The sequence below is a fragment of the Falco peregrinus genome, chromosome 5 (genome assembly GCF_023634155.1).
Source record: "Falco peregrinus isolate bFalPer1 chromosome 5, bFalPer1.pri, whole genome shotgun sequence".
Lineage (NCBI taxonomy): Eukaryota > Metazoa > Chordata > Aves > Falconiformes > Falconidae > Falco > Falco peregrinus.
This window is the reverse complement of record NC_073725.1, coordinates 102,567,985-102,589,279: the sequence shown is the minus strand read 5'-3', so window position 1 is coordinate 102,589,279 and position 21,295 is coordinate 102,567,985. Positions and strand designations below refer to the sequence as shown.

Here is a 21,295-nt window from a genome sequence, read left to right as displayed (position 1 = left end):
GCGGTGCGGAGGGACAGCGCACGGGCGAGCCCCGGGGGGCGCCAGGCCCCGGGCCCGCGGAGGGTCTGGGGGGGCTGGAGGGTTGCAGTCCCTGGGGGGTGCAGTCCCTGGGGATGCAGCCTTTGGGGGGGGCGACGGGGGTGCAGTCCCTGGGGGGGTGCAGTCCTTTGGGGGGGCAAGGGCGGTGCAGTCCCTGGGAGGATGCAGCCCCTTGCAGGGGCGAGGGGGTTGCAGTCCCTGAGGGGTGCAGTCCCATGCCCCTTCCCTTCTGCCACCCTCGCTCCCGCCCCTTGCCTGCCTGCCTGCTGGAGCTTGAGGGGGTCATTTCCAGCATGATAGAAAGTATTAGGGTGTGGGGTCGTCCCCAAGCGTTATTACAGTCAGTACTAGTTTTTCATATAAAATACATGTGCTGATTTTATATATATACATATATATGTACATACACACACACTCCAGTCATGCATGTTTGGCCTGGACCAGGTTGCGGTTTCACTCCTGCAGGCTGCAGCCCCACTGTGGAGGCTTCCCGGGGTGCCAGCTGCAGCAGCAGTGAGTTTTTCTCCTCGATCAGTGGTTTTTTAAATTCAGTTTTTCATTTTTCAGACCCTTGGGAAGGCACCATCTGGGATACCACAATGCAGTCTCATGACAACAGGTCTGTGCACCTTTTTGAGGGCTACACAGGGCAGAGCACCATCCGTTCCCTCCCACTGTGGGGCTTGCTGTCCTGCAGGAAAAATGATTATCCTCATTTTATGACTTTATGGGGAAACTGAGGCACAGAGGGTCAAACCAAACGTCTGTGGCAGAACCAAGCCGCGGACTCCTCTCTTTTCAGCTCCAGCTCAATGCCTTAAACTGACAAAGATGTCCTCCGCCTCCATTGCTTTGGAATTGCCAGTAACACGTTTCACGGTTTGGCAAATGTAAACCAGTCTCTTCCCAAGAGGACGCTCAGCCTTGCCAAGTCATGGCAGACACGGCCCAGGGGCAGCGCAGAGGGGACCCCGCAGCTGCCTCACCCCGGTGGGTATCACCACAGGCCCCGGGGTGCTCAGAGCACTGCCCTCGTGCACAGACCTCGCTCGTCTTCCACGTTATCTCAGTGAATAATGCATAAATACGTGCTCATCAAATTCCTAGATACTATATTTATACAAATACATCAGGGCCAAACTCTGCATTAGTGTAACTTCACTGAGGTAAAAAACATTACGTTGGTAAAACTGCTGGCCTTAAATATTTTTACCCAAAATAGATTTTTGGCAAACCTTGCCTTGCTGTTTTCTCTCAATTAAAACCCCTTTGTTCCCTGAGTAGGTGGAGTTTAGCTTGTTGCAATGCAAAGGGCATGAGATTTAGATCCAGCTAAAATCCCGATTCCTCAAGGCTGAGCTTAAATGGAACTTAATTTGTTGGCTGTAGAGATATGAAATTCCCTTATGATGTTTATTACTGTGAAAACAACCAAAAGTTACAATCTGAATTTTGTCATTATTATAACCTACATATGATCGGGACACATTAGAGGTTTCTGTAAATGTTGGTTTTCCACATGCAAAAGACCATTTCTTTATATTTTAGCTACAGGAGTTCCCAACTTTCAATTGCTGGAGAGGTAGTGAAATTCCATATTTACCTTTTGTGGAAATTAAATAGGTGTGTGCCGCAGTTCTGCTTCTCAAGTTTCACCCATTTTACCAGGCCCACAACCTTCCTGCTTCCCGCTCGAGGCCGGGTGTGTTGCCCACTCGGAGCTGCAGGGCTGTGCCGTGAGCGGCTGCAGAAGCTAGCGGTGCGAGGGTGAGCCTTTTGCAGTGGGCTCAAGCAGATCCAAACACGAGCTGCTGCCGGAGGAGATGCCCAGCCACCTTTCTTTGTGCCTCCTCTGTGATGGAGGAGGGATCCGATGCTTTTGCACGTTTGAAGAACTCTGCGGAGCAACTTACCCATTCGATATATGGCAACAGTGATCACTGTGAGGTGAAATGCAATGGAATTAATCAGGCAAGTGTTAACTAAGACCTCTGTATTTCACCCTGAGATTTCCCTGGGAAAAATATTAAAAATGCAGGCAAGCCGCACGGAGTGCCTGGGAAGCGAGTCCAGAGCATCCAGGACGAGCCCCTGACCTGAGCTCACTATGGGACTAGCTCTGGATGCACCAACTTTTTGCATGTGTCCAGATGCCCTTGGCCGTGCACATGGGATCAGCTGTGCTGGGAAACTTCAGCAAAGCCCTTGTGCAAATGTTCAGTGACTATGCCTTAGGCATTTCTGGGTGTCCAGCACTCTTGTAGAAATTACTGCCCTGACCAGTCTACTGGAAATCAGGACACCCTGGACAAATATCCAAAGTCCTCTTCTTCTGCCCAGAGAAAATTTCTAGGCAGAGACAAAGGACACGTTAAAAACAAACAAACAGGATATACGATAGCACGAGTTCTGATATCTCACTTCAGCACAAACTCGCCATTGTACAACAGAGAATAATGAGAAAATATGCAGAAGTCACTGTCACTTGGAGCCCCAGACTGGGGTTGTCCTTGAGAAATACGTCCAACAGCTTCATCCTCTGCAGCATCTTTTCTGAGCAGAGATTGTATCTGAGAAATTTTCTTTCCCAGGACAATGACAAAGGGCCTCAAACCACAGTCCTGGGTTTGGGGTCTGCAGGCATGCTTTGGGGTTTAACCCCAAAATTAAGAATGACAAGCTACAGTGGCAGATGCCAGCCTCTGGGCTGACTCAGCCGCTTCTCCAACGCTCCGTGATATCTGAATGCACTTCTCAAGCTGTGAACTCATTTACTGATTAGTTCTTCAGAGCCCCACAACAGTGAAAGCAAATAGACACACATCTAAGTCTTGCTCAAGATTTTGGAAACACTACAAGCTTTTATTAACAGCAGGATAAATGCACAGATCTAGACAAATATAATGACTTCTGATTAATTTTAGCTGCCAGTTTTTCATGAAAACCAGAAATGACTGTTGGGCTGAGACAGGCTTTTAGGGTTGATTTTTTGTGCAGTTGTGACCGATGTCTCACATCCTTCATTTGGTACTGCAGCAAAACTGAGCCCGCTATGATACACATTTGTCTTTCCCCCTGCCCCATCCTTTTTGTGCATCGCTAAGAGATTTCCTTCCCTCTGTTCATCTCCTCACCAAGTCCTTTCAAGATCTACTAGTGCTTCTGCCCCTCAATCTGCTTGGGGATTTTCCATTCCTCTTTTGCCACCTTTTGGGAGAAAACTTCAGTCAAACCGATTCCTCTACTCAGACCACCTTTTTAACATTCCTACAGCCCAGTCAAACACTGGGGCTAACGTAAAGTTAAGGTCCTTTTCACTGGCTTTTGTCTGATGGCTGTGTGTTAAAGATCCAGTCAGGAAAGGCAAATAAACCTTGGCATTCAAGCCTTTTAAAATCTCCCTGAGGATAATAATAGCACTGCATTATAAAGCAAAAAGAAACCGTAGGCTGAAGGTTGTTGCCACGTTGTTATGCCACGTAGCACAGACCCATTAAAGGTGGGAAAGGCAGCAAAAGGCTCGTCCCTGCTCGACAGTTTACACCTAAGAACTGTTTGGCTCTGCACACAGTTTGCCTTTCCATATGGGGCTGTACAGAGGCCGATTTTTCCTGCCTCAAATTTTCCCATCTTCTGTACGTAGTTTGCACAGCTTTCTGTTACAAATGACCTCTCGTTTTTGAGGAGACTGGAAGGGAAAGTGTCTGAACTTCACGGATGGGCAAAAAGAGGGATTGTCTGCACGGGGTAAGTGCTCTGCTATCTTTAGAGGTCACCTGTGGCATTTCTGCCCCAGCCCCTGCTATTCCCCATTTACTGCCACAGCAACCAATTAGTAAAGTGATGAACCAACTGGCCACTTGGCAAAACAAGGGTTAGTCAGGCTGAATTGATTATTTGCACATTTCCGTGTGATTTATGGATCGAGGCTGCTCTTTTCCAAAGAAAGAAGCAAAAATAATCAGGCAAAGAAAAAAGTTAAAAGGAAGTTCAAATTATACTTTGGGATTTATTTTTTTTTTAATTAGCCTCCTGCAGACGGATCCCTTCCATGTGCCACAAAGCTGATGGCCATGTCTGGCTGAGCTCCACTGGGCTGCGGCTTTCAGCACCAGAACAGTTACATGGACACAGAGGGAACAAAAAAGCCTGTCAGACTCTCCAGTAATGTTATGATCACTTTAACTTAGCAGTCCTTGACACCCGCAGATAAGGACTGCAAGTTCTCTCGGTACTACAGAAATATTGACACAAAGAATATGTTTATCCCTGACTGTGGTTCTGCAGGACAAGGTGGAAATGGCAACAGCAATCTCGGGACTTAATTTCTTTGGCCTTGCAAGGGCATCTGTGCTGCAGGGCCAACAGTTTATTGATCTTTTTTTTTTCTTTCCTTCACTAGTTTGGAAATGATGTTGTTTTTTCAAGTCAGACTCATACGCCTAAGGGGAGATAAGTTGGAAGAAATTAATTTTAGGATCTTTTTATGTTAATACCTTTTGGACTATTAAAGGCAGGGGGAAGTTGGGGAGAGTTTCTGATTTTCACCCAAACTTTCTGTTCATTAAGACAGTGAGAGACAAAACATCAGGTGACTTTCTGGCTGGTGTCTCTCTAGGCCATCTCTAACCAGGTCCAGCTCCAACACTGGGTGGCCCTGCAGAACCCCTGCATTTTAATCTTCTGGCAAAAGCACTCCCGAGCAGAGCTGCACCTGCCAACATTATGAATGTCCAAGGGAATTAGACCACCTTCTGCAGGGATATGGGTGTGCTGAGTGTGTTGTCCCATCACTGCCTCCTCTGCTTAGTGGTGAGACGAAGCAGAAGAGCTGGGGCTCAGCTGTTTAAACCCTGGTCCTGATGCTGCACGGAAGCCGATGCCTCCAACACGATACAGGAGGCTCACTGCAAGGGGTTCAAGAGCAAAGGGAAGAGCTTAGTCCAAGCTGTCACCCCTGAAAATGACTCAGGGGCAGGCAGGTCTGTAAATGTGACAAATCCCACTGACTCACTTCGAGGCGATTCAGCACTTACCTCTGCTCATCCAAGTTTAGGGAAGCAAACTAGACTGGAAGATGTAGAGGAAGATCTGGGACATGACGAATGTTGGCTCCTCTTCAGTAGTGGATCTGCAATAAACTGTATTCCCCTGCCCTCTCCTGGAAGGAATACGCCAGAGCTGGGTGTGTTTGTGCAGGATTCTTCTGCTGAGCACTCCAGGGAAGTGGCTCAAGGTGGTCGAGAGGAGATAGTGGTTTTGAAGACAGTGTTTACAGGAACGAACAACTATGACCATGGTGCGTCCATCGTGCATTGCCAACACCACGTCTGCCAGAAACTGGCACACCTCTTGAGAACGGGAATGTTTTCAAGGAAGAGCTGCCTGCTTGTCTGGCCGTTTGCATCGTATTGGGAAACAGAGAGGGTGACCCAACCGATGGAATCCAGAGCCTCTTACTCACCTTAAATAGTAAGCACAGAGTCTACATGAAAGCACTGGTAACCTTCGCTCAGGTCACAGAGGAGCATCGCCCGGTCAGAAATGCAACACATTGGCACCAACAGACAGTGTTCCTGGGGGTACCAGTGCAGAATGAGCAAGTGGGACCCCATCACTCCACCAATGATATAGTGAGAGCCCAACAGGGAGGTTGACAATCTCTGTGGAGGTTATAGCGTAGAGGCAGTGCAAAAGTACATAGTCCTCAAAATCAGGAAGATCCAGGTCTGGAGGTCTGGTCCCAAACCTTCAGCTGTGATGTTACTGTTAAGCCCCCAGACACACAGTTCTGTGAATATGACCCATTTACATAGATTCATACCGGAATATATCGGATGATTTTGCAATGCTTCCTTCTTCTCCAGTCACGTGAATTACATTCTTTTTTCTAAACACCAAACATCCAAAGCAATACTAGTCCTGTTCTACAATGAGGACTAATTAGCAAATTGCTGCTGTTGAGATAATAATGGGAGCAACAAACCACAAAAATAAAGTGTAGAAACTCTACAAATGAGTGTATAGTTCAATAGTTACAGCATACGACTATGAATCAGGAGCTCTGGAAGGGCAGGACCAACCACACGTGCACTATATAACCTCAAAATGTCTCACATACTTGGAGTTTTCTTTGTAGTTGTATTTCATCTGGTCTTTGCAAACCCAGCAAAGAGGTATGCCAAGATCCTCCAACGTGTTGGGTAGGTGAATCACCTCCTTGCTGCTGGGGTGCTGCTCACCACAGAGGAAAATGAGACTGTATGTTGTAAACAGGCTGTGAACAAATACTGGGGGGGCATTATCTTTTAAAACTTGGCTATTTGCTCTGTCTTCATGACGTGGGAGTCACCGAAGACAACAGACACTACGTAATACCTTGACCAGCTCCACAACTGGTTTCTTTCCCTGCTTCACTTGAGTGTAAGTCCCACTTGCTGGGTTCGCAATACGTTCAGTGCATTTCTTTACCCTCCTCTTCACCCTCTTATCAAAGAGATGAACAGTTCCAGCTGCCTTCAAAAGCGAGAAGGTTCCTTTTTCCTGCTTCACTACAGGGATTAAGAACAACGTTTCTGTTCATCACAGAAATAAACGTTAAATGAAAGTTGAATTACATCGCTTCTGTGACTAATATTCTAGCTTGTTTTCTAAAGTTAATTCTTCATACACTTTTTTTTTCCCCCTCTTGTTCTGTCTTACATTTGTCCAGACTCCCGTGTTCCTGAGGGACTAATTACCCACTCAGCAGTTGCTCTGAAGTCCAATTCTAATAGTTGGCAAAACTCCGTTCTTCCGTGCAAGCTTTCAAAATAATGCCTCAATTTGTTTCAAATAGCACCACTCTCTGGAGCTTCTTCCCAATTTGCATCACCCCGGACTGAGATTTATTTCACTGCTGTTGAGACCTGACTGCTTTGCTTGTCACAAGGCAGATATACTCAGCAGAATAATTAAAAACAAATAAACAAACAATAAAACCTAAAACAAATTGATTGCTCGTTCTAAAAAAATTATTCATTGTGATGTAATCTTCTATTTTTTCATCTAATGAGTCCTTAGTAGCAATGTGAGCTATGAAGAAAACACTGATTCATACCTGGATTATTCTTTCTCAAAATACAGATGTGATCATAGCAAGTGTTTTCATTCACACCAGCTTTGGACTTGTCAAAAGGTTAGGGAAAAATCTAGTCATACATCCTGTGATGTAAATATGCACATTTTGTTATTCTGTAGGTGCTTGGGAGCAAAATACTCACCCCTACTGGAGTCAAAAGTAATAACAGCAAGCTAAATTCACATTACAGGCATATATTTTTCTCCGTAAACACCACTTGAGAGGAAACCATGTCCTTTCCCAATTCTGAGGTAGATATATAGATAGAGATATATATATGGCCAGAAGCAGCTCACCTCATCTCCTCGCTCTTCAGTTTCTCCACCTGTTCCCTAAGGATAATAGATTCATACAATGGTTTGGTTTGGTTGGCTTTGGTTCTTCATAGTGAAGAATGTTTTCCCTATATCTAATCTAAATTTGCCCTTTTTCAGTTTAAAGCCATTACCATGTCCTTTTGTGGGGGGCCCCAGATAACTTTGACATTATGCAGTACTGGACAAACTGGTGTTCATAAAATGCACTTGGATTGTCTGGTAAAGAATATGTAGAAAAAAAGATGATGACAAAGCCTTTTTTTCTCAGGATACCTGAATTGTGCCAATGGCACAGGGAATATGGCAGCTCCTATGAGAAGAACCTGTAAACACTGAATGGGAAAGAACATCACATCTTATTTAATGATTTCATTCTTCCATAATCTCTACTTAATGACACGCTAATTCATTTTTTCCTAGAGAAAAGATGGCTTTAAACCTCTGCACATCACCCAGTATGTGACCAAGTGAACTTGGGATGTGTCTGCTGCAGAGGCATGGCACAGCAACTGCCCTTGGCTCTAAAGCTGATTTACCCCAACGCTTGTGCAACGTTTAGATCTGGACTTTTTTTTTTTTTTTTTTCCTTAAGCTTGCATTTCATTGTGGTCAACCTGTGAACTAATGCAGGCAGCAGGGCTTTTCTAGATAGCACTACAGTTCCTGTCAATTAACAGGTATCAAGTCTCTTATTACAGTTAAGCACTGATCATGCAAACTGGTCAGAGTTAGCTGAAGTTCACTATTGTAATTCTCATTGGAATTCTTGCCTAAATACCACATCCCCTAAGGTAAATACTGACTAATTTCTGCCCTGCAAAGAGCCAAGTATTGTCATGCCAGCCTTTCATCTCAGAACCTCACTAGTGTGACCAGTCAAGAAAGCTAATTTTTTCTTTTACACCCAGAAAAAAAGGTAATTACCACTATCAGAGAAGATGGGAAGGGTGTTGATTCTGGGATGCCAAGTTTTTCACTTTTAGCATGCAAAATCAATTGCAATCACAAGTGTAAGTTATTTGCTGATGGGACCCACAGCAACACCAGTACTAATCAGTTTTACTGGTGGGCTCAGCAGAGGCTAAAGAAATCAAGTACAAACCTGGTTCTTTATCAGAATTGATCCAGTAATTAAATATTTACTTTCAAGACTTGTCTCAGTTCTATTTCCAGCTCAAAATAACAAGTTTTTTTAAAGATACCTTACCGCTGCTCCTGCATGTTCAAAAACAATGTCTCCTATTTTTGTAAACCTAGCAATTTTTTTTAAATACAGTCTGCTACATCTTGTAGTTCCTTCACTTAATGAGCCATCAAAAATGTTCCTGCTAACATTACAGACTCTTTTTTCCACTTTCCCCAGGGCATCCACCCCGTGTGGCAGCACCCTGGGAGCAGCTACTGAACGGCGCGGAGCTGCCTGGAGGCAAGGGCGCTGCGCACAACCACAGGCACGCTGGAACTCCTCCTGCTGGATTTACAGCTTGGAAAATCCCAGTATTTCCAAAATCAAAACTTGGGAGCTGTTCTTAATCTGTCAGCACCTTTGTAAGAAGAACCTAAGAACTGCCTGGGCATTTGTATAAAAACTGAAACTGTCCAACACTCCTTCCTTCCCCCTGACCTATGTGCAGGGCTGTCACCATGGGCCATAGCTTGGGCCAGCACACAGCTGGCCGAATCAAAAACATCATCTCACCAGTCTAGAGCTGGAATCAGCCCGCTTCAGGCTGGGTCCGGCAGATGTGAAATGTCAGCAGCTGCCTTACCAGTGGTAGGGCTGGCAAAGGGCCGGCGAGGCGCAGGCAATGCTTGTAACCATGCCAAGAGGTTGCAACGAATCCCGTCCTGCTGAGCAGCACCACGGCATTTCACAACTCCCCTGCCCCGCCGTAGCCTCTGGGGAGTGCAGCGGGCTGGGGTGCCTGGGGACACGGGGAAGTCAGTCTGTGCTGCCCCAGGGATGTGCTGTCCTCTTCCTTCCCTACAACACTGGGAAACCTTCCCTAGTGCAAACAGTCAGGTGTAGCAGTGTATTCGTCACCCTTATTTCACCGTGGCTGGCTGGGTGCAAGCTGAGGCTGCTGCTTTCACCGTCGCCGTTGCCTTCAGCAGAGCTCAGTAGCGAGTGTTCAAAACAGCTGCGTGTAGGGCACATGCTCCTGTTCGGTGCCACGGAGGTGAGCGCCAAAGCACAGCCAGCCATGTACTGCACCCTCCGTTGTGCCGCCTGCTGCAGCTCCGCGGTGAACGGCATTTCCCTGCATCCCAAGCATGGGAGAGGCTGTCAGTTCGCTGGAGTTTCATCTGCTCACAGGTCAACATCAGAAGATACTCCTTTTAAAAACAACTTCAATTTGCTTTCAGTGAAAGCCCTCCGGAAGGCTTTTTTTTTTTTTTTTTTTTTTGCAGGGAAGAGCCAGATATGTAAGCAGATTTCCAACGCACAAAGCCACACGGGCCACCTGGGCTGCCATTTGGTCACCTATTAACTGGGCTGCGCGGGTCGAACCGGCAGCAGCCCCGCGACTCCAAGCGCAGCTGCAGCCGCTGCAGTGGCACGTCTCCAGGCCGGGCGGGCGCTGCCAGCACTGGGAAGAGGTACAGTATTGCAGCCTTTGACGTCATTCCAGTGGGATCAAGCTCAGACGTCTGTCCTGATCGGAGATTGCGCACGGCTCCCCCAGAGAACAGACATGTTGTGCAATGCCGAAACAGACTTTACTGAGGAATCAGGCATAGCTGTGCCTGACAGCAATCGCTCAGCACCACCAGGATCAGGCCTTCAGTGTGCAGAAACGGCAAGGGTTCAAAAAACTGTTTAATAATTCATCGTCAGGCAAAAATATTTTAGAACAGGGGGGACATCACCGCACAACAGCAAAATGATGGACAAAAGAGCAATCCGCCCTCACAAGTGGGGCTGTTTGCACAGGGTGGAGGAGAGGGTTTGGACAGTGCTTGGATTTTTCCATTTTGTTTGGGCACTGCCTAGTAAAAATGGGCCTGGGCAAGAGAAATAAGGGCTACAAAAATCCCAGGGATCATCAGTCAGCATGAGTGCATGGAGGTGTTTAAGTCTTCTCTGGGGTAAGAGAATCAAGGAAGGTTCATGGGGAAGCCAAGACAGTGATGGGAGGGAGAGGAATCGGGGCGCACAATGCCGAAGGGCTCCCAGACAGCCAAGGGAGCTGGCCACAGGCAGGGACAGTGAATGCCCTGAGGGCTCCCAGGAGGCTCAGCTGGCTGCCTGGGGCAAATGGTTCAACACCAGACTCAGATGTGGGATGTCACCTCCAAGGAGAATGCTGAGGGTTAGCATTTCTGTGGAGACAATAGAAAACAAACATTGGAGGGGCCACTGGGCTCAAAGATGGATCGAAGAATCGAGAGAGATGGAGACTTTGCAGAAAGGGCGTGAGAGTCTGCAGAAGTTTTCCCAGAAAGGCTGAGCTGAGCTGTTGGCAGAGCTGCAGCCTGCCGGGGCAGAGCCCGACCGTGTCCAGGCATCCCGGGTGAGGCTCAGCTGCAGCATGGGTTTTCTGGAAACAGGGGATAGGAAGGTGGCCCAGCCATCAGAGTCCAGTGGGTGAGATGAATCCTCATAAAAACACAAGCCAGCAGAAAAGCTTCAGCAACCCAGAACAAGAGGTGCAAAAAGGAATAAAAATGCTGGAAAAGTCACCTCAAGCAGAGGCTCCTGAGCCGCACTGGAAGGCAGCCTCTGCGTGGGACAGGGCCAGCCTGAGGACTTGGAACTTCTCAACCCTCTTTTGGAGCCCACTGAGACCCAGATAGGAGACAAAAAATTTTGTCAGCTCAATTACTGCAGCCTCCTCCTCCCTCATCCCCACTTTCGAGAGGAGAATGCGCCAGGAGCTGCCTTTGGCTGCCTTCAAGTCCACGTGCCTGCTGAGGAGCCACATGGGCTGCTTCAAGGGGCTGTCTTGAGCAGTCGTACATTAATGGAGCTGCAGGATTTACCTTCTGGGGAGAGGTCAAGCTGTGACCCGCCATAAGCACAGCACAAAGTCCCAGGTCTAACGCAGCGTATGGGGAGTGGAAGGTGAATCAGGAAAACTGCTGGAGGTTTCATTGGGCTTATCCCAAAACAATGCTGCATATTTGAACAGGGAAACTCAGAACAACTTCAGAGACTTTCAGTTAGGAACTAGGCTCTGTTACTTCTACTGTAACAAAACATAAATATATTGTAGTGGTAAAACTCCTTGCCTCACCATTTAACAGTGTCAAAGGCAGAAAACGATTTACAATATGCTAGAAAAATTATCAAGAAAATAAACAAGAGTCTTTTAACTCGTCCTTGATAATGGTTTAGCCATAGGCCAGACTCAGAAAGCAAGGAAACTAAATATAAGGATAACAGAAATCTAAACGCCCTTATTTTACCAGACCCTTTCCCACAGCCACCACCGATCTGAACAGCCTCAACCAGCTCCACTGGATTTTATCTGGGAAGCTTAAAAAGCAGGAACTGGCAAAAGGGGCTGGATGTGAAGGACAGGCACCAGATTGCTTTCGCTTCAGGGTGCAGTCTAGGGAAATCGGGAGCAGTAACTTTAGCTCATGTAACACACACACATGCGTGGCAGGCCACTGGAGAGGGTACAGCGTGGCAAGTGTTTTCAGCCTGTTTTCCACACCAGGGTGGTGTCCTGCTGCTGCATCAAAAAGGTTCACGGTTAAACTAAGGCCGCCAATCTGAGCTCAAAGCAAAGCTGTTCCAAAAAGAGGTAATTTACCCTGGACATGCTGTTGCTAACAGGAAGAAAAGCCATGAGCAGGCAGTAAGCAGAGTCCCTGCTGAGCCAGCCAGGGCCCCTGCGCCCCACAGAGCTGCTGCTGCTGGGATGCCCGCTGCTCTGACACGGGGCTGATCAGCGGCTTTGCCAATATTGCACAACCCCTGGGGAGATGGGGTAAGAAGGGAAACCATTGCAGTGGGCACCTGAAAGCAACTGAACCTTTCAGCAGCAGAAACGGGTCTTGTCTGCATGCCTGGCTCAGCCTCCCAGCATTGCAAAATCCCTGCTCGTATCATATGCAGGTGGTAGGGTTTCTAATTTAGAAGCCGCATTGGAACAGGAACAGGAAAGTCATTCAAGTGTGATGGCTTAACCTGGCACAAGTCTGCATTCAGCAGAGGAGCATTGATGTCACGCCTGAAAGAAACTCCCTTCGGAGGCTCTGAGCGCTGCTGTCCCCATTTTCCACAGGGAGAAGTCTGGGGTCGGTGTACACCTCACATCTCTGGGGCGTACAGGTGGAGTTAACAACCACAAAGAACAACTCAAGAAGCAATCGAGAGACTTACCCCCAGCCCAAGTGCAGCAATGCTGATGCTCTCTCCAGAGAGCTCAGCTGCAAACACCGCTCTCAGGGGACCGCAAGGGAACAGCTGCCCCAGGGGAGCACCGTACCCAACACATGGGGGGGGGGGGCTGCCCTGCAGAGGTGGGGGTAGGCTGCAGAAGCTCTAGTAGGAGGTTTATCTCCTTTTGGAAGAAAATGAGCCGAGTCTGAACCAGAACATGGCTGAGAGGGAAAACAGGGTGGGCAGCAGACCACCGCAGACATGGAAAGCAGTGAAGTTGGGGTGGGCGCTGAGAAGGGGAGATGCTGGCAGAACGTAGGAGGTAAATATCAGGAAACAAATTTCCACGAACTTCATCTCGTAACCCCTAAATGTCTAAAACTCAGACATCAGTGAGTGTGTGAGCCATTCACCTGTGGCTGTCAGTAGTCAACAAGACACATCCAGAAGGAAGACGGGCCCTGGGAGCTCGGCACGAGAATTGAGTCAGGAATGACTTACCTAAGCCACCAGCCTCAGGCTGGAGACAGGGGGAAGGATTTTCCCACAGGCTGAAGGGATCCATGGGAAGCCAATATCATTTAGTAATGACAGCACTCACACCTAGGAAGAGAAAGCAGCCAAATAAGGTGAAGTTACATTAACACTAGTATTGGCAGCATAGCTGAGAGAGAAAGCCCAGGGGAGGGAAAGCAGTTTTGGGACAGTGTCCTGGCTACCCAAAAGGGGCTGGGGACTGTAAGCATTTCAGGCATGATGAACTCAGCATCACAGGAAAGGACCCTTGCCCTGGCTTGGCAAAGAGGGTCACGTCTCAGAAACATCCACCTCCACCAATGTTAGCGTCTCTCAGGAGTTAATTCCACCTGTGAGCAATGATGGGGTAAGTGATCTGCAGGGTTTTTTCAGGTGATAGGCTGTTGAGTTAATAGCAAATACAGGCAGCTGCCTGCTGTGTTAAATGAACTTCATTCCATTTGCAAAACAACGTGAGCTCTGCTCACTGCTGCTCAGGTGTCTGCTGGCTGCATCTGTCAGGTCAAACTGTGTCGGAGGGATCTGACTCACTTCTTGCATCAGACCTGCAAGAAAATGAGTCAGGGACAATTTGAAATACCTTGATCAGCCCTCTAGGCTTCCACAGATCTCCTGCCTAAATTCATCTCTCTCTTGTAATCTCTTCAGGAGCCAAATCTGAGGCTCATTCAGTGCAAGTAAGGGGTGGGAAATGGCAGTAGTTATCACTCAAGGAGGGTTGGCAAAAGAAAAAGGGGTTAAGGGATACATACTGAGGAAGCAGTGAGGAGTTTGCACTGGGGGTTGCTGTCTTTGCTGCTCTTGTTCCACTGGAAGCTGCAGCACGTTGCATTTAGATGGGAGTGCTGATGTTCAGGAAAGCATCACAGGACAGATCCCAGCGAGGATCGCCAGGCTCATGATGGACTTGGTGAGCCCATTGAAGAAACAGGATCTGGTCCTGATGGAGAAGGAGGAAACTGGGGGTGTGGGAGTGAAGGAAGTAACAGGAGCTGGGGTGTGGTGTGGGAGTAAAGCGGTAGGAAAGGACCAGGGCTTGTAGTTGTGCCAAGGGAGCCTCTGCCTGTGACAGGAGCAGGAAGCGCAGGGAACAGTGGAAGAGCCTCATTACTCAAACAATGCCTTTGCCTGATCTCTTGGGGATGAATCGGAGCCTAGGACCAGACTGAGGAACTGCCAATCTGGAACAGACCGGTGGTGCCTGCAGACAGGTACCCAGCTTCCAGCAGAGGCCAGATTTGGATGCTTTAGAGGAAAATCTTCGATAGCATCCCAGTTCCAGGAAGAGTGCTGCACATTGAGTGTTTGCTCCTGTTGGGATAGCTATGGGACCACAGCAGGGCAGACAGGCTATTTATAAGCATATCAGATGTCAGCTGAGCTCTTTGCACTTTCTGTAGATCGTATATCAAGTCTAATGAGAAGGAACACAGACTGAGGAGAACAAAAGAGCACAGGTTAAAAAAGAGGTGTCCTCTTAATACAATACATACAGGGAAGAACAGCAGCTGGCCCTGTGCCCAGCACTGCTTACAAGGCCCCTGAAAGCTGACCAAGATCACTTTACTGACAACACTGTGAGAATGCTGGTTGAGAATGCTGGTCGTGATGATGGTCCTGCATTGTTAGACAGAGAATTATTTGCTCCTGAGAAAAAGGGATCCAAACCTATTCACAGATGTTTCATTATGCTCTCCTCTAAGGACATGCTCTGCCTAACGAAATAATAAGCCAGCTGAAGGGTTAACTCTTTCTCTCTCCAAACCTACTACGAGAGAGCTAAAATACAGATTTAAGCACAGACAAAAGATAACGGCTGTTCCAATTAATGTTCCAGCTAGCATCTGCTCTTTTTAATTAGTTGAAGTCTAGTTTTGTCTGGAGATAGAACCGCTGCGCAGAACTGTGCTGGCTCCTTTTCTGCTTAGCCGACTATTCTGATCTCGCTCGGTCTTTGGAAACTTCTCCGTTTCACAGAGGCCAGAGCCTATTGTGCACTGATACTTGGTACGTACCCACAGGCTGCGTATACGTTTCACTGCAACAGGCTTCAAATCTGTGTTTCCCACAGGAGGGAAAACTGACACAGGAAGATATTTTACAGATGTCCTCTCCTTGCCCCCAGACACATATCTGTGCATTGCTTCACTGATCGGCCACTCAGTTTGCTTCTGCAAACAGGCATTTTCATAGAGCAGATGCAAGTGGATGGAGGAGGGTTCCTCAGGACCTGTTAACCTCCCTGTCTTGCTCAAAACTCGCTGATCCTTCACCTCACTCCTTGTAACAAGACCTTTGAGGATCTTCATGTTTCAGTTACACACAGATGAATAATTTACAAGTCATAGTTGTTGCAATCAACGAGCCCTTCTGCTCTGTCCAAGCACTCAACAGGCTTGTCTTAAACTTCCCTCACTTTGCTAAAACCTCCACGACTTAAGCAGCATTCAAAAACCTTTAAAGATGAGGCTGATGAGGGAAGAGCAAGGGTGGCATATCACAGCAGCTGCAAACAGCACTCACAGCAAGTATTCCTCTTATCTCTGAGCAGGGCATTGACCTGTTGTACAAACTCCAGGTAGGAAAGCCACGGGGAAAGCAACCCCAGATGTAATATTTACCTAAAAGGAGACATTGCAGTGGCAAACAAGCTACAGGATCTGCTGACATCCTGGTGGGGAGAACAGCGGGCATTCACACAGGTGCAGGCAAAGAAATAGGAATGGGATGTGGAAACTTTCTAGCATTTCCAAGTAATAAAGTTGCCGTTGCGTGAGGAGCATGTTCATGCTGTCCATGACTCCAGCTAAACAGACACGACACGTGAATTTGGGGCTCATCCCACCAAAGACCTATTGCACAGCTTCGGCAGAGTCACTTTGTCACTGTGTGCACCAGTACTCCATACTTAAAATAGAGATGCAAATAGGCAGGTCCTGCAAGAAAACAGTCAGGCTGGCACCAAACATTCCTGAATCATTGCAGCTGTTACCTAGTGATGCCTCATCCTCTGGCAAGGGGAAGCGGATCCTATGAGCTACCCTGGGGATATGAGCCACACTTTTGGATCACAGATAATGGTTCCTGTACAAGCTTCTCTGGAGAAGAATATAGACAGGACTGAAACAGCTCAGGAGCAAAGTGAATAGCAGGGTTGTTTTTATCTTTAATCCATTCCACATGAGCAGAAAGAGTTTGGAGCTGGGAAGCATGTGCTTCCTCTTGCAGCTCTTAGAAATCAGCATGACCTATAACTGTGCTTTATGAATTCTTTTTGGACTGCTCCATACACCCCTGCCTGTTGAAGGGAATTTGCGTGCAGGGCTTGCAGGATCAGCCTGTTTCACCACCACAAAGCTGCAACTCCATTACCTCCCTAAGATCATCAAAGCAGAGGTTGCCACTGAAAGGGGCAATTTCACCTTTCCCCATCCTTCCTCAAGCCATCCCGGTGATGGTGATGAAAAGGATCTTTTCCTCAGGCAGGGTATTTTTTAGCTGGATCAGTTCCCATGCAGTCACAGCAGCTCTAGTTTTGCCACAAAGCCAGGGCCAGGAAAAAGGCTGGAACTGTGCCTTAAGAGCTTAATGCAAAATCATGAAGTTGCAACCTCAGGTTCCTGGGTCATTTGTCCCTGCGAATAGCCTGGATTTATAGCCCTGGTTAGGAAAGTCTCCTTGGGTGCAGCTTTGTGGCTCTCTTTACAATGGGCCAAGTGCAAATTCCTAGGTCCCCAAAGTACTGAGCTCTGAGGGAAGTCTGGAACTAGTTACAAGTTTTCAGTTTGGGATCAGGACTAAATGATTATTCAGAACTGGCCTTGAAATTGCAACCACATAATTTATTTATATACTTACCAGAGCAAACCAGTGGGGTCACCCCACTGAGCCCAAGCTCAGCCTCCCAGATCTCATCCTCCATCGTCTGGAGAGTTTATGAAATCTCCATCCTTAGAGGTTTTCAAAACAGCTGGGCAAGGCATTGAGCAGCCTGATGCAACTTTGGAGTTAGCCCTGCTTTGAGCTGGAGGCTGGACTAGAGACCTCCAGAGGTCCCTCCCAAACGGTATTATTCTGTGATTCTGCCACCTTCTGCTGCATTTGCCTCAGGCTCCGCTACATCCCCACAAGGACTGATCCAGAAGTCAGGGAGCCCGAGTCAACCGACTCTTCATGGTGTTGGCTGCGTTAGCTCAGGAGCTAGAGCAAAGCGCAGAGCTCATCTGTGTGCAGTTGTCTGAGGACAGCACTGCTGACAGTCACTACAAGAAAAACTCCTCGCCACCACAGCACACACCAGAATAAGCTTTGCATTGCAGAAGAAACTGGCCCAGAGCTGGCAAGAATCCTGAAATGAAAACTGCAGAACGTTTTCTCTTCTCAGCAGGAAAGAGTCTGCGTTCTCAGCAAGAGCGAATGTTACACACAAATCACTGTGCACTTGCTGCTCCTCGTCCTTTCACAGCACCCATGCTGGCCCACAGTAAAAGGATAGATGACAGGGGCTGTCCTGTCATTTCCACGTGGCCCTTCAGAGATTTCAGCAGCTTTCATTCACTAGATTGAGATCAGATCAGTTGAAAGAGTACCACAAATACATTTTGGATGAGAGAGCCCAGGCACGCAGTGGGGTCTGGGGATCCCTGGTAGGACACGAAGACCTGGGTGAGTCCCGCTCCACCAGCCTGCTTGCAAAGATGAGAGCTGAGCTCACGGGGCGTCTTGCACAGCCCCGTTCTGGGGACACTTCTTCAACCCAGAGGATGGGCCAGTGTGTCTTGGTGCTCTCCAAGCCTGGAGTCCTCACCTACAAGGTGAAAGAGGCACGGAAAAGCAGGGGTGGGACATGTGGGTCACCGAGCCAGATCCCCAGCCCGAGCAGTACAAGGTTGCTGCCATCTCGTGGCTGCTCTGGCCGTGCAAAGGTTACGGGACACATTCTTCCCGCTGGAAAACTTCGCATTGAGATACGTTCTTTTCTATAAGCAAGCTTCAGCTGGAGGGAGCAGGGGGTAAACAGCAGTGCCAGCGGTTAGATCCCATGGGACCACAGCACTTGGGTATCACAGCGTTGCTGGTCACAGGAGGTCTCCTCCTTACCTTCTCCACCATCTGCTCGCCCCTCTTCGGGGTGGCTCCATCCCAAGCCCTACTAATCCTTTTTTCTGCCAGGCCAGCATTTCCTTGTGCCATATAACCTAAGGAGACAGGAGACATCCCTGTTGCTGTCGCGAGGCCCTGGATTTGCTGTGCACATGCAGCTGTCAACGCCTGTGGCCATTCAGCCTGGTCCTTGTGACCATCTGGAGCCAGGAAGGCAGATCTGCAGGGAAACAGAGATATGCTGGGATCAGAGGGGATGGGTAAGGTCTCTAGTACTGTTTCTTTTGGCATTTTTCATTGAGCTGTGGTTCTAATGTAGGGATTTGTACTGTGGACAGAGTACAGACGGAGGAGAACCACACGGTCACTGTTTCTCCCCCTTTTAGCCTCTCTACGGAGCTCAGCAACATGCATAGACCTTGCAAGAAGTATGCGAGCAGCCATGTATTCCCCAGGGGATCTCCATAACCATCTTGAAGCTGCTTCCCCCCAGGCAAGAGAAAGGCAGGAGAACAGTGACCCAAAGAGACCCACCAGCAGAAAAACTTTTGACAGCTCACCAGGGACCGTTCTGAAGCCTTCAGCAGAGCTCTTGTAGGTGGTGCCCTGTGGACACTTGCTTGAGGATCCCTCCTCCTTCCTTGTGTCTAAGCCTGGGAATAGGCTCTGACTTCCCCTTCTCCCTCCTGGGATGCTCTGGCTTCTGCAGCCGTACAATTCACCGAGAAACAGAGGAACAAGAGTTCAAGAGAAAGAAAAAACTGCCAATCCATTTGGTATTTCTGTGGTGTTTGCTGGTAACTGCCAGGCTTTTCTCTTTTTGTGGTACATATTGTGGCTCACATCCCAGAAACTGAAATACTTAAATAAATGAGTCCCCTTGAGAAGCCTCTGGGCAATGGGGAGATGACTGCTCAGTGACCTGTGCAGCATCCTGGGTACACAGGGAGTTTCCCGTAATGATAAGACTACAAAGGAATATTTATTTATCTAGATACTTATTCAGCTTTCATCTCTGGCAGCATTTCTCAATCAGCCATTTCAAAATGTTTTGCCAGCACTAATTAACCCTCGCAGCACTTCTGTGGTAGGGATCAGCATCCACACATCACAAATGGGGTGACTGAATGGAGAAGACAAGTAACCCCTTCACATCACAAACTGGGTGACCAAACAGTGGAGAAGACAAGTAAGCCCTTAAAGAAAGGAATGAAGGGAGCAAAGAAATAACGGTACCCTGAAATCCCAATCCTGTCTCCTAACAAAACCACCCCCTACAAGTCCCTGCATCTGCAGACATCCTGCTCGAAATGTAAGCAGCAACCTGCCGTTTTTACCATGCAAACTGCCCGTCCTTCCCAGCTGTGCACCAAGAAAGCACCATCCAGATGTTTAATGAGGCCCAAAAATGTGGTGCCCTGAAGCAACATTACACAATCCAGAAATCCCTAAGGAGCTGCAGCACAGGCCAGCTGCACAGACTGGGCCACCAGGCAGATTTTCCCATGCTGTTGCATGTGCTCTTTATCTCATTCATTAACCAAGTTAATAGTGGCTAAGACTACACCCCAGATGTCCTTCTGGCCTTAAAAACTTGCTTGCCCTCAAGGAAATGCAATGCCTAAGTGGCTTATGGCACGTATGGGACGTGAACAATGAGCCAAAGCTATGAAGAGCTTGCACATTTCCAAGAATTCACAAAATAGATCTCTGCTTTTAAATAAGCTCTGTTCCGGTTCAGGAAAGTAAGTGTTTAGCAAGGATGGCACATAACAGAGCAACGGATATAATGAAAATGTATCATTCATTGATACAGGGATTATGCCAGACAGAGCCATTGCTGTTCAAAAGTCTTAGTTTTCTGTAATCTATTTCTGTGGTGTTACCACTGCAGCAAATTTGCAATTCTGTAAAAAACTGGTATTTATGAACAAAGACCATTTGATATTGTGCCTTTAGAAAAATACATCTTAAGTACAATTTATTCCTGAATTATTTTTTTGGTAATAGAAATTATTCTGTAGTCTCATTTTTTATACATACTCCCCAATACGTTTGGGAAATTTCCCAAAACATGCTAAAGATAGCACTATGGTTTTCTGCATCACTGCTAAAAATCAAAGCATTCATGTGCAGAATAAAGAGAAATTTCTTTCTGTATAAGCATTTTCCCTCTGTTGCCTCAATCCAGTCTCTTGATAATCAGCAACTACAGAAAAGAACTATAACAATCAAATGGGAGTTTGCACTTACAGAAAATCATGCTATTTATTACACGAGTTATTCAGATGGAGAAAGCTATTTGGAAACCTATCAGTAAACGAAAGAAACTGCTATTTCAGAAAGCTGAAATTTTATTAATAGAGAGTCTAAAGAGTCTAGAGAAAAATATGATTCGTTTGGAACTGGTTTGATCTTCTCAGAAACAGGAAAGAGTAAATGTGGGGATTTAAGGATCTTTTCCTGCATTAAAAAACATTACTCTTTTCAGCTGATATTTTAGCAAACTATCTTTGGTACTTTTTATTTTGGAAGGTCATATTTGGGTTTCCATAGCACAGTTGACTTGGGGAACCTCCGGTAAGTGACAGTTCATTCACCCATACTACACATAGTCTCCAGACTGTAACTGTTCAGACTTTACCAGCAGAAAGACCAAGGCAGAGGCTATGAAATGACAGATTATGGTCATTTCCATGATGAGGGGCTCCAACTCCCATTTCCTCAACCCACCGCTTTGCTTGCAGAGATGGGGTTGAATACCCGATTCCCAGACCTATTACTTCTCTCCTGCACTGAATTTTGGTATTATATTTGTTGGTTGCCTGAAGTGGACTGAAATAA

General features: G+C 47.3%; 1 long non-coding RNA gene across 2 annotated transcripts; it reads right to left on the bottom strand.

Moving 5' to 3' along the window:
- Nucleotides 1–387: 387 nt before the first annotated feature.
- On the bottom strand, nucleotides 388–19,457 carry LOC114013610 (uncharacterized). 2 transcript variants are annotated; one of them, XR_003556679.2, is made up of 5 exons: nucleotides 19,012–19,391; nucleotides 17,207–18,671; nucleotides 13,313–13,414; nucleotides 1,643–10,800; nucleotides 388–730 (listed from the first exon to the last, which is right to left on the bottom strand). It is a non-coding gene; the product is annotated as an uncharacterized LOC114013610 (long non-coding RNA). The 2 variants fall into 2 exon arrangements; XR_008747496.1 differs by having other exon boundaries at nucleotides 388–10,800; nucleotides 19,012–19,457.
- Between the last annotated feature and the right edge of the window lie 1,838 nt (nucleotides 19,458–21,295).